The 12,234-nt window shown below is 38.0% G+C and overlaps 1 protein-coding gene and 9 non-coding genes across 16 annotated transcripts in view; all 10 read left to right on the plus strand.

Annotated features, from left to right (window-relative positions):
• Nucleotides 1–12,234, plus strand: part of aamdc (adipogenesis associated, Mth938 domain containing) — a 35,357-nt gene that overhangs the window by 19,143 nt on the left and 3,980 nt on the right. The window lies entirely within an intron of this gene.
• LOC117825992 lies at nucleotides 990–1,153 on the plus strand. Its single transcript, XR_004633952.1, has one exon. It is a non-coding gene; the product is annotated as a U1 spliceosomal RNA (small nuclear RNA).
• On the plus strand, nucleotides 2,103–2,266 carry LOC117825993. Its single transcript, XR_004633953.1, has one exon. It is a non-coding gene; the product is annotated as a U1 spliceosomal RNA (small nuclear RNA).
• On the plus strand, nucleotides 3,227–3,417 carry LOC117826009. The gene has a single exon (XR_004633968.1). It is a non-coding gene; the product is annotated as a U2 spliceosomal RNA (small nuclear RNA).
• LOC117825994 lies at nucleotides 4,770–4,933 on the plus strand. Its single transcript, XR_004633954.1, has one exon. It is a non-coding gene; the product is annotated as a U1 spliceosomal RNA (small nuclear RNA).
• LOC117826014 lies at nucleotides 5,902–6,092 on the plus strand. Its single transcript, XR_004633973.1, has one exon. It is a non-coding gene; the product is annotated as a U2 spliceosomal RNA (small nuclear RNA).
• Nucleotides 7,433–7,596, plus strand: LOC117825995. The gene has a single exon (XR_004633955.1). It is a non-coding gene; the product is annotated as a U1 spliceosomal RNA (small nuclear RNA).
• LOC117825996 lies at nucleotides 8,551–8,714 on the plus strand. The gene has a single exon (XR_004633956.1). It is a non-coding gene; the product is annotated as a U1 spliceosomal RNA (small nuclear RNA).
• On the plus strand, nucleotides 9,677–9,867 carry LOC117826010. Its single transcript, XR_004633969.1, has one exon. It is a non-coding gene; the product is annotated as a U2 spliceosomal RNA (small nuclear RNA).
• On the plus strand, nucleotides 11,216–11,379 carry LOC117825997. The gene has a single exon (XR_004633957.1). It is a non-coding gene; the product is annotated as a U1 spliceosomal RNA (small nuclear RNA).

Raw genomic sequence — 12,234 nt, forward strand, 5'->3', positions numbered from 1 at the left:
AATAAGTGTATCTTAAGAACATATATACTCTATGTTCACACAACAGGGTACTTAGTGTGTATATATTTGTAATATTTTCCATATTTTTTTAAATTCTATTTTACCTTTATCATTACTATTATTGTTGTTTTTATATTTTTAACTTTCTAAGTACTTTGTTGTATTCCCCTGTCCTGTGTTGTAAGCTGCTGTAACAATATAATTCCCCCCTATGGGGTATCAATAAAGTATGAAGTATAAACTGAAAAAGAAAATTTACAAATATTAAAAAAAAAACAGGGATGCAGTGAAAAATGTTCACAGACTTGTAACATAGGTAGAAAACAAATACTGAAATGTATTATCCAGTAACAGGTTTTCAATTAATTTTTGATAAATCAATGCAATTAAAAAATACATTAAGTTATGTTCTAGGCTCCAGAACATGACTGATGTGTGTTGGAGTTGATCTGCCAAATTATCTTCTTTAGTCTTTCTTTATTCACTCAGCTGCTGGAGTTGTTACCTCCCCAGAGCAGTAGGTGGCAGTGTCAGAATCCTAAGAAACCTTATCAGCAGTGGACAAAGAAACAGGAAGTGGCTGAAGTGAGAGAAAGAAAAAGGGAGAGACAAACTCATTTTTTATTCTCTCTTTAATGTAAGTGTTGATCAAACAACATTTGATAGCAATGTGATTGATCTTTGACTCATTTGAACTCTGTGTCTGTTCTGCTCATGTGTCTGAGGTTTAATGTATAAAATGTGTGATTTTTAGTGAGCTGTGGATGTAGATAATGCAGCAATGCATGATGGGAAATACAGAACATATTTGTCAAGTAAAACAACAAATCTCTGTCAGCTTTATTGTAAGGCTTTTACCTTGATTATATAATAATGTAGATTTTCTCTGCTCCACACTGTGGTGATTTGGTGATTTCTATATATGTGAGCCCCATCAGTCAGTGTGGTGTGTCTGTGAATCAGGTCAGGGTCTGAGATGTGTACAACTCATACTTACCTGGCAGGGGAGATACCATGATCAAGAAGGTGGTTCACCCAGGGCGAGGCTCAGCCATTGCACTCCGGTTGTGCTGACCCCTGCGAATTCCTCAAATGTGGGAATCTCGACTGCATAATTTGTGGTAGTGGGGGACTGCGTTCGCGCTCTCCCCTGATGATTTGTTAAGAAATAATAACTGTGACTGTTGGTCACTTCAGAACAGGAGACCTGAACACTGTCTCTCAGCAGGGATGAATGTCCTCTTCATTGATCAGCTGACTGGTGAATCTGTCTACCTCTAGTTTAATCACTGCAACAAACAAACAGTGAAGTTGGTCAGCTTCTGTTTCATATCCTGAAAGAAGTCTGTATTTTGTATATGTGGTTAACATGGTTTGATACAGAGTCATCATAACTTATATTTCTTGTTGTGATTTGCTGTGAGAAATATATAAATATTCCACCAGTTAATGGTTACTAGTGGGTTACACTGAGGCAGTTAAGAATATTTATGCTGCAATACATCGTATTTTGATAAGGGATGAAATGTTTGATTTTGATGAGGTTGTATTAAGGCTGTGTTGAAAGACTGTGAACTCTGAAGCAGTATTAACCCTTTATTACCCAGGAGCTTGAGCTGTTCCCTCCCCAGAGCAGTAGGTGGCCGTTTCAGAATCCTAAAAAACCCTAGCAGCAGTGGACAAAGAAACAGGAAGTGGCTGAAGTGTGAGAAAGAAAAAGAGAGACAAACTCATTTTTTATTCTTTCCTCTTTAATGTAAGTGTTGATCAAACAACATTTGATAGTGTGTTTGATCTTTGACTCATTTGAGCTCTGTGTCTGTTCTGCTCATGTGTCTGAGGTTTAATGTATAAAACGTGTGATTTTTAGTGAGCTGTGGATGAGAATGCAGCAATGCATGATGGGAAATACAGAACATATTTATCAAGTAAAACAACAAATCTCTGTCATCTTTAGTGTAAGGCTTTTACCTTGATTATGTAATAATGTAGATTTTCTCTGCTCCACACTGTGGTGATTTGGTCATTTCTATATTTGTCAGCCCCATCAGTCAGTGTGGTGTGTCTGTGAATCAGGTCAGGGTCTGGGATGTGTACAACTCATACTTACCTGGCAGGGGAGATACCATGATCAAGAAGGTGGTTCACCCAGGGCGAGGCTCAGCCATTGCACTCCGGTTGTGCTGACCCCTGCGAATTCCTCAAATGTGGGAATCTCGACTGCATAATTTGTGGTAGTGGGGGACTGCGTTCGCGCTCTCCCCTGATGATTTGTTAAGAAATGATAATAACTGTGACTATTGGTCACATCAGAACAGGAGACCAGAACACTGTCTCTCAGCAGGGATGAACGTCCTCTTCATTGATCAGCTGACTGGTGAATCTGTATACCTCCTAGTTTAATCACTGCAACAAACAAACAGTGAAGTTGGTCAGCTTCTGTTTCATATCCTGAAAGAAGTCTGTATTTTGTATATGTGGTTAACATGATTTGATACAGAGTCATCATAACTTATATTTCTTGTTGTGATTTGCTGTGAGAAATATATAAATATTCCACCAGTTAATGGTCATTAGTGGGCTAAACTGAGACAGTTAGGTTTATTTATGTGGTGATACATGTCATTTCATGAGGGATGAAATGTTTGATTTTGATGAGGCAGTATTATGGCTGTATTGTAACACTGTGAACTCTGAAGCAGTATTAAGCCTTTGTTACCCAGGATCTAGAGTTGTTCCCTCCCCAGAGCAGTAGGTGGCAGAAATTTAAGAAACCCTATCAGCAGTGGACAAAGAAACAGGAAGTGGCTTAAGTGTGAAAAAGAGAAAGGGAAGATGTTTTAAAGTCACAGTATTTTCTTACTACAGAGACGATGTCTCTTCCATTAAAGGTTTTTGTTTTACTTTAAATCCACCAAAGGTCCTGTTCTTCATAGATTTTAAGTAAAGCTTTCTCTGTGGCTGAAAATAACCACTGGTGTTTAAATCCTGATTGGACTGGTAGGAGTCACATTTCCAGGAGACCCCCTGCAGCTTAACTTGCAAGAACTTAATTTGATAACATTACTCTGTTTGTTGACATGTTCTCGTCTTTCACTTGTTCACAAAGTGTAGAAAGCTTAATCACAGTTTCTTTGAGGAATAAAGTTTCAAGTGACATTAAATTAACCGTCAGTGAGACAGACAGTGCTGAGAATCAGGTCCCCTCCTCTGACGTTGCTGCAGTATCGCTTCTCGGCCTTTTGGCTAAGATCAAGTGTAGTATCTGTTCTTATCAGTTTAATATCTGATACGTCCCCTACCCGGGGACCATATATTAAATTGATTTTTGGAACTGGGAGATGGAATAGGGGCTTGCTCCGTCCACTCCACGCATCGACCTGGTATTGCAGTACTTCCAGGAACGGTGCACCCCCCTCTCAATGTTTTAAAAAAACCCTAGACTGGCCTGATGTTAGTGTGATGGAGTGTGTTTTGAGCTTTAAAATCTAGTGAAGTCTAATGGTTTTTTGTCCGTATGTCTCTGAAATATCTTTGCACTGTTAAAGAGATGTGTGCCTGGATGATTGCAACAACCTATCAGACAGAAAACTCAATATAAATTCATGTTTTATTCCTTTATTTCATGTCTAAGATTAGATCTTTCTGTATTCGTCCCACAACGGGGAAATTTACAGTGTTACAGCAGCAAAGAAGATAGTATAAAGTAAGCAAGAGCCTCTACAATAGTAATTATTGAAAAGTTATTAGCAATTGAAATTAAAGAAAGTAAAATAAGCATATCTTAAGAATGTATATAAATGAACTAAGTTCCCACAACAGTGTACTTAGTGTGTATATAGTCTGTAATATTTTCCATATTTTATTCTATTCTATTTTACCTTTATAATTACTATTATTATTGTTTTTATATTTTTAACTTTGTAAGTACTTTGTTGTATTCCCCTGTCCTGTGTTGTAAGCTGCTGTAACAAAATAATTCCCCCCCTATGGGGTATCAATAAAGTATGAAGTATAAACTGAAAAAGTAAATTTACAAATATTAAAAAAAAACAGGGATCTAGTGAAAAATATGCACAGACTTGTAACATGGGTAGAAAACAAATACTGAAATGTATTATCCAGTAACAGGTTTTCAATTAATTTTTGATAAATCAATGCAATTAAAAAAATACATTAAATTATGTTCTAGGCTCCAGAACATGACTGATGTGTGTTGGAGTTGATCTGCCAAATTATCTTCTTTAGTCTTTCTTCATTCACTCAGCTACTGGAGTTGTTCCCTGCATAGAATAGTAGGTGGCAGTGTCAGAATCCTAAGAAACCCTAGCAGCAGTGGACAAAGAAACAGGAAGTGGCTGAAGTGAGAGAAAGAAAAAGGGAGAGAAACTCGTTTTTTTATTCTTTCCTCTTTAATGTAAGTGTTGATCAAACAACATTTGATAGCAGTGTGTTTGATCTTTGACTCACTTGAAGTCTGTGTCTGTTCTGCTCATGTGTCTGAGGTTTAATGACTAAAATGTGTGATTTTTAGTGAGCTGTGGATGTGGAGAATGCAGCAATGCATGATGGGAAATACAGAACATATTTGTCGAGTAAAACCTCAAATCTCTGTCAGCTTTATTGTAAGGCTTTTACCTTGATTATATAATAATGTAGATTTTCTCTGCTCCACACTGTGGTGATTTTGTCATTTCTATATTTGTGAACCCCATCAGTCAGTGTGGTGTGTCTGTGAATCAGTTCAGGGTCTGAGATGTGTACAACTCATACTTACCTGGCAGGGGAGATACCATGATCAAGAAGGTGGTTCACCCAGGGCGAGGCTCAGCCATTGCACTCCGGTTGTGCTGACCCCTGCGAATTCCTCAAATGTGGGAATCTCGACTGCATAATTTGTGGTAGTGGGGGACTGCGTTCGCGCTCTCCCCTGATGATTTGTTAAGAAATAATAATAACTGTGACTATTGATCACATCAGAACAGGAGACCTGAACACTGTCTCTCAGCAGGGATGAATGTCCTCTTCATTGATCAGCTGACTGGTGAATCTGTCTACCTCTAATTTAATCACTGCAACAAACAAACAGTGAAGTTGGTCAGCTTCTGTTTCATATCCTGAAAGAAGTCTGTATTTTGTATATGTGGTTAACATGATTTGATACAGAGTCATCATAACTTATATTTCTTGTTGTGATTTGCTGTGAGAAATATATAAATATTCCACCAGTTAATGGTCATTAGTGGGCTAAACTGAGACAGTTATGAATATTTATGCTGCAATACATCGTATTTTGATAAGGGATGAAATGTTTGATTTTGATGAGACAGTATTTGGGCTGTATTGTAACACTGTGAGCTCTAAAGCAGTATCAACCCTTTGTTACCCAGGAGCTAGAGTTGTTCCCTCCCCAGAGCAGTAGGTGGCAGAAATTTAAGAAACCCTAGCAGCAGTGAACAAAGAAACAGGAAGTGGCTGAAGTGTGAAAAAGAGAAAGGGAAGATGTTTTAAAGTCAGACAGTATTTTCTTATTAAATGGAAGAGATACTTTCTCTGCTGTGTTTGCTTTCAGCTTTAAATTAACTAAAGGTCCTGTTCTTCACAGATAGCAGCTTTATTTTTTATCTGTGGCTCAAAATAACCGAACCCTGGTGTTTTAAATCCTGATTGGACTTTAAGGAGTCACATGACCAGGAGGCCCCCTTCAGCTTAACTACAAGAACTTAGCTTAGATAACATTACTCTGTTTGCTGACATGTTCTCCTCTTTCACTTGTTCACTAAGTGTAGAAAGCTTAATCACAGTCTCTTTGAGGAATAATGTTTTCAGTGACATTAAATGAACCGTCAGTGAGACAGACAGTGCTGAGAATCAGGTCCCCTCCTCTGACGTTGCTGCAGTATCGCTTCTCGGCCTTTTGGCTAAGATCAAGTGTAGTATCTGTTCTTATCAGTTTAATATCTGATACGTCCCCTACCCGGGGACCATATATTAAATTGATTTTTGGAACTGGGAGATGGAATAGGGGCTTGCTCCGTCCACTCCACGCATCGACATGGTATTGCAGTACTTCCAGGAACGGTGCACCCCCCTCTCAATGTTAAAAAAACCCCTAGACTTGCATAATGTTAGTGTGATGGAGTATGTTTTGAGCTTTTGAAATTTAGTGAAGTCTAATGGTGGTTTGTCTGTGTGACTCTGAAACTGTTTTGCACTGTTAAAGAGATGTGTGCCTGGATGATTGCAACAACCTATCAGACAGAAAACCCAATACAAATTCATTTTTATTCCTTTATTTCATGTCTAAGATTAGATCTTTCTGTATTTGTCCCACAACAGGGAAATTTACAGTGTTACAGCAGCAAAGAAGAAGGTGCAAGACAGTATGAAGTAATCAGGAGCCTATACAATAGTAATTAGCAATTAAAATTAAAGAAAGTAAAATAAGTGTATCTTAAGAACATATATACTCTATGTTCACACAACAGGGTACTTAGTGTGTATATATTTGTAATATTTTCCATATTTTTTTAAATTCTATTTTACCTTTATCATTACTATTATTGTTGTTTTTATATTTTTAACTTTCTAAGTACTTTGTTGTATTCCCCTGTCCTGTGTTGTAAGCTGCTGTAACAATATAATTCCCCCCTATGGGGTATCAATAAAGTATGAAGTATAAACTGAAAAAGAAAATTTACAAATATTAAAAAAAAAACAGGGATGCAGTGAAAAATGTTCACAGACTTGTAACATAGGTAGAAAACAAATACTGAAATGTATTATCCAGTAACAGGTTTTCAATTAATTTTTGATAAATCAATGCAATTAAAAAATACATTAAGTTATGTTCTAGCCTCCAGAACATGACTGATGTGTGTTGGAGTTGATCTGCCAAATTATCTTCTTTAGTCTTTCTTTATTCACTCAGCTGCTGGAGTTGTTCCCTCCCCAGAGCAGTAGGTGGCAGTGGCAGAATCCTAAGAAACCCTATCAGCAGTGGACAAAGAAACAGGAAGTGGCTGAAGTGAGAGAAAGAAAAAGGGAGAGAAACTCGTTTTTTATTCTCTCCTCTTTAATGTAAGTGTTGATCAAACAACATTTGGTAGCAGTGTGTTTGATCTTTGACTCACTTGAACTCTGTGTCTGTTCTGCTCATGTGTCTGAGGTTTAATGTATAAAACGTGTGATTTTTAGTGAGTTGTGAATGAGGATAATGCAGCAATGCATGATGGGAAATACAGAACATATTTATCAAGTAAAACCTCAAATCTCTGTCAGCTTTAGTGTAAGGCTTTTACCTTGATTATATAATAATGTAGAGTTTCTCTGCTCCACACTGTGGTGATTTGGTGATTTCTATATATGTGAGCCCCATCAGTCAGTGTGGTGTGTCTGTGAATCAGGTCAGGGTCTGAGATGTGTACAACTCATACTTACCTGGCAGGGGAGATACCATGATCAAGAAGGTGGTTCACCCAGGGCGAGGCTCAGCCATTGCACTCCGGTTGTGCTGACCCCTGCGAATTCCTCAAATGTGGGAATCTCGACTGCATAATTTGTGGTAGTGGGGGACTGCGTTCGCGCTCTCCCCTGATGATTTGTTAAGAAATAATAACAACAGTGACTATTGGTCACTTCAGAACAGGAGACCAGAACACTGTCTCTCAGCAGGGATGAATGTCCTCTTCATTGATCAGCTGACTGGTGAATCTGTCTACCTCTAGTTTAATCACTGCAACAAACAAACAGTGAAGTTGGTCAGCTTCTGTTTCATATCCTGAAAGAAGTCTGTATTTTGTATATGTGGTAACATGGTTTGATACAGAGTCATCATAACTTATATTTCTTGTTGTGATTTGCTGTGAGAAATATATAAATATTCCACCAGTTAATGGTTACTAGTGGGTTACACTGAGGCAGTTAAGAATATTTATGCTGCAATACATCGTATTTTGATAAGGGATGAAATGTTTGATTTTGATGAGGTTGTATTAAGGCTGTGTTGAAAGACTGTGAACTCTGAAGCAGTATTAACCCTTTATTACCCAGGAGCTTGAGCTGTTCCCTCCCCAGAGCAGTAGGTGGCCGTTTCAGAATCCTAAGAAACCCTAGCAGCAGTGGACAAAGAAACAGGAAGTGGCTGAAGTGTGAGAAAGAAAAAGGGAGACAAACTCATTTTTTATTCTTTCCTCTTTAATGTTAGTGTTGATCAAACAACATTTGATAGTGTGTTTGATCTTTGACTCATTTGAGCTCTGTGTCTGTTCTGCTCATGTGTCTGAGGTTTAATGTATAAAACGTGTGATTTTTAGTGAGCTGTGGATGAGGAGAATGCAGCAATGCATGATGGGAAATACAGAACATATTTATCAAGTAAAACAACAAATCTCTGTCAGCTTTAGTGTAAGGCTTTTACCTTGATTATGTAATAATGTAGAGTTTCTCTGCTCCACACTGTGGTGATTTGGTCATTTCTATATATGTGAACCCCATCAGTCAGTGTGGTGTGTCTGTGAATCAGGTCAGGGTCTGGGATTTGTACAACTCATACTTACCTGGCAGGGGAGATACCATGATCAAGAAGGTGGTTCACCCAGGGCGAGGCTCAGCCATTGCACTCCGGTTGTGCTGACCCCTGCGAATTCCTCAAATGTGGGAATCTCGACTGCATAATTTGTGGTAGTGGGGGACTGCGTTCGCGCTCTCCCCTGATGATTTGTTAAGAAATAATAATAACTGTGACTGTTGGTCACTTCAGAACAGGAGACCTGAATACTGACTCTCAGCAGGGACAACTTTCCTCTTCATTGATCAGCTGACTGGTGAATCTGTCTACCTCTAGTTTTATCACTGCAACAAACAAACAGTGAAGTTGGTCAGCTTCTGTTTCATATCCTGAAAGAAGTCTGTATTTTGTATATGTGGTTAACATGATTTGATACAGAGTCATCATAACTTATATTTCTTGTTGTGATTTGCTGTGAGAAATATATAAATATGCCACCAGTTAATTGTTACTAGTGGGTTACACTGAGGCAGTTAAGAATATTAATGCTGCAATACATCGTATTTTGATAAGGGATGAAATGTTTGATTTTGATGAAACAGTATTTGGGCTGTATTGTAACACTGTGAACTCTGAAGCAGTATTAAGCCTTTGTTACCCAGGAGCTAGAGTTGTTCCCACCCCAGAGCAGTAGGTGGCAGAAATTTAAGAAACCCTAGCAGCAGTGAACAAAGAAAGTGGCTGAAGTGTGAAAAAGAGAAAGGGAAGATGTTTTAAAGTCAGACAGTATTCTCTTATTAAATGGAAGAGATACTTTCTCTGCAGTGTTTGCTTTCAGCTTTAAATTAACTAAAGGTCCTGTTCTTCACAGATAGTAGCTTTATTTTTATCTGTGGCTCAAAATAACCGAACCCTGGTGTTTTAAATCCTGATTGGACTTTAAGGAGTCACATGACCAGGAGGCCCCCTTCAGCTTAACTTGCAAGAACTTAGCTTAGATAACATTACTCTGTTTGCTGACATGTTCTCCTCTTTCACTCGTTCACTAAGTGTAGAAAGCTTAATCTCAGTCTCTTTGAGGAATAATGTTTTAAGTGACATAAAATTAACCGTCAGTGAGACAGACAGTGCTGAGAATCAGGTCCCCTCCTCTGATGTTGCTGCAGTATCGCTTCTCGGCCTTTTGGCTAAGATCAAGTGTAGTATCTGTTCTTATCAGTTTAATATCTGATACGTCCCCTACCCGGGGACCATATATTAAATTGATTTTTGGAACTGGGAGATGGAATAGGGGCTTGCTCCGTCCACTCCACGCATCGACCTGGTATTGCAGTACTTCCAGGAACGGTGCACCCCCCTCTCTGTGTTTAAAAAAAAAAACCTAGATTTGCATGATGTTAGTGTGATGGAGTGTGTTTTGAGCTTTTGAAATGTATTATATTCAGAGACTGGTTTGTCTGTGTGCGTCTGAAACTCTTTTGCACTGTTAAAGAGATGTGTGCCTGGATGATTGCAACAATCTATCAGACAGAAAACTCAATATAAATTCATGTTTTATTCCTTTATTTCATGTCTAAGATTAGATCTTTCTGTATTCGTCCCACAACGGGGAAATTTACAGTGTTACAGCAGCAAAGAAGATAGTATAAAGTAAACAAGAGCCTCTACAATAGTAATTATTGAAAAGTTATTAGCGATTAAAATTAAAGAAAGTAAAATAAGCATATCTTAAGAACATATATACTCTATGTTCACACAACAGTGTACTTAGTGTGTATATAGTCTGATATATTTTCCATATTTTATTCTATTCTATTTTACCTTTATCATTACTATTATTATTGTTTTTATATTTTTAGCTTTGTAAGTACTTTGTTGTATTCCCCTGTCCTGTGTTGTAAGCTGCTGTAACAAAATAATTCCCCCCTATGGGGTATCAATAAAGTATGAAGTATAAACTGAAAAAGTAAATTTACAAATATTTAAAAAAAAAACAGGGATGCAGTGAAAAATATGCACAGACTTGTAACATAGGTAGAAAACAAATACTGAAATGAATTATCCAGTAACAGGTTTTCAATTATTTTTTGATAAATCAATGCAATTAAAAAATACATTAAGTTATGTTCTAGCCTCCAGAACATGACTGATGTGTGTTGGAGTTGATATGCCAAATTATTTTCTTTAGTCTTTCTTCATTCACCCAGCTGTTGGAGTTGTTCCCTCCCCATAGCAGTAGGTGGCAGTGTGAGAATCCTAAGAAACCCTAGCAGCAGTGGACGAAGAAACAGGAAGTGGCTGAAGTGAGAGAAAGAAAAGGGGAGAGAAACTCGTTTTTTATTCTTTCCTCTTTAATGTAAGTGTTGATCAAACAACATTTGATAGCAGTATGATTGATCTTTGACTCATTTGAACTCTGTCTGTTCTGCTCATGTGTCTGAGGTTTAATTTATAAAACGTGTGATTTTTAGTAAGCTGTGGATGAGGAGAATGCAGCAATGCATGATGGGAAATAAAGAACATATCTATCAAGTAAAACAACAAATCTCTGTCAGCTTTAGTGTAAGGCTTTTACCTTGATTATGTAATAATGTAGATTTTCTCTGCTCCACACTGTGGTGATTTGGTCATTTCTATATTTGTGAGCCCCATCAGTCAGTGTGGTGTGTCTGTGAATCAGGTCAGGGTCTGAGATGTGTACAACTCATACTTACCTGGCAGGGGAGATACCATGATCAAGAAGGTGGTTCACCCAGGGCGAGGCTCAGCCATTGCACTCCGGTTGTGCTGACCCCTGCGAATTCCTCAAATGTGGGAATCTCGACTGCATAATTTGTGGTAGTGGGGGACTGCGTTCGCGCTCTCCCCTGATGATTTGTTAAGAAATAATAATAACTGTGACTGTTGGTCACATGAGAACAGGAGACCAGAACACTGTCTCTCAGCAGGGACAACTTTCCTCTTCATTGATCAGCTGACTGGTGAATCTGTCTACCTCTAGTTTAATCACTGCAACAAACAAACAGTGAAGTTGGTCAGCTTCTGTTTCATATCCTGAAAGAAGTCTGTGTTTTGTATATGTGGTTAACATGATTTGATACAGAGTCATCATAACTTATATTTCTTGTTGTGATTTGCTGTGAGAAATATATAAATATTCCACCAGTTAATGGTTATAAGTGGGTTACACTGAGGAGTTAAGAATATTTATACTGGGATATGTTGTAATTTGATAAGGGATGAAATAATTGATTTTGGTGAAGCAGTATTAACCCTTTGTTACCCAGGAGCTGGAGTTGTTCCCACCCCAGAGCAGTAGGTGGCAGAAATGTAAGAAACCCTAGCAACAGTGGACAAAGAAACAGGAAGTGGCTGAAGTATGAAAAAGAGAAAAGGAGAAAGTTGAAAAGTCACAGTATTTTCTCATTAAAGGGAAGAGATACTTTCTCTGCAGTGTTTGCTTTCAGCTTTAAATTAACTAAAGGTCCTGTTCTTCACAGACAGCAATTTAATCTTTCTCTGTGGCTGAAAATAACCAAACCCTGGTGTTTTAAATCCTGATTGGACTTTAAGGAGTCACATGACAGGAGGCCCTCTGCAGCTTAACTTGCAAGAACTTAGCTTAGATAACATTACTCTGTTTGCTGACATGTTCTCCTCTTTCACTTGTTCCCTAAGTGTAGAAAGCTTAATCACAGTCTCTTTGAGGAATAATGTTTTCAGTG

This window comes from Notolabrus celidotus, chromosome 14 (genome assembly GCF_009762535.1).
Source record: "Notolabrus celidotus isolate fNotCel1 chromosome 14, fNotCel1.pri, whole genome shotgun sequence".
Taxonomy (NCBI): domain Eukaryota; kingdom Metazoa; phylum Chordata; class Actinopteri; order Labriformes; family Labridae; genus Notolabrus; species Notolabrus celidotus.